Source organism: Asparagus officinalis, chromosome 5, assembly GCF_001876935.1.
Source record: "Asparagus officinalis chromosome 5, Aspof.V1, whole genome shotgun sequence".
NCBI lineage: Eukaryota > Viridiplantae > Streptophyta > Magnoliopsida > Asparagales > Asparagaceae > Asparagus > Asparagus officinalis.
The window spans coordinates 4,410,690-4,410,956 of record NC_033798.1 but is presented as its reverse complement, the minus strand read 5'-3'; the positions used below and the strand labels follow the sequence as shown (position 1 = coordinate 4,410,956).

At 62.5% G+C, this 267-nt stretch overlaps 1 pseudogene; it reads left to right on the top strand.

The window, feature by feature from the left end:
- LOC109843167 overlaps positions 1 to 267 on the top strand; it is a 3,588-nt pseudogene that overhangs the window by 2,414 nt on the left and 907 nt on the right.

Here is a 267-nt window from a genome sequence, read left to right as displayed (position 1 = left end):
CATTGGCTTCGTCTCTGATGACGTCGGTCTTGATGCCGACCACTGCAAGGTCCTGGTCAACATCGAGCAGCAGTCCCCTGACATTGCCCAGGGCGTCCACGGCCACTTCACCAAGCGCCCTGAGGAGATTGGCGCCGGCGACCAGGGTCACATGTTTGGATACGCCACCGATGAGACTCCCGAGCTCATGCCCCTCAGCCACGTCCTCGCCACGAAGCTCGGTGCGAAGCTCACCGAGGTCCGCAAGAACGGGACTTGCGCCTGGCT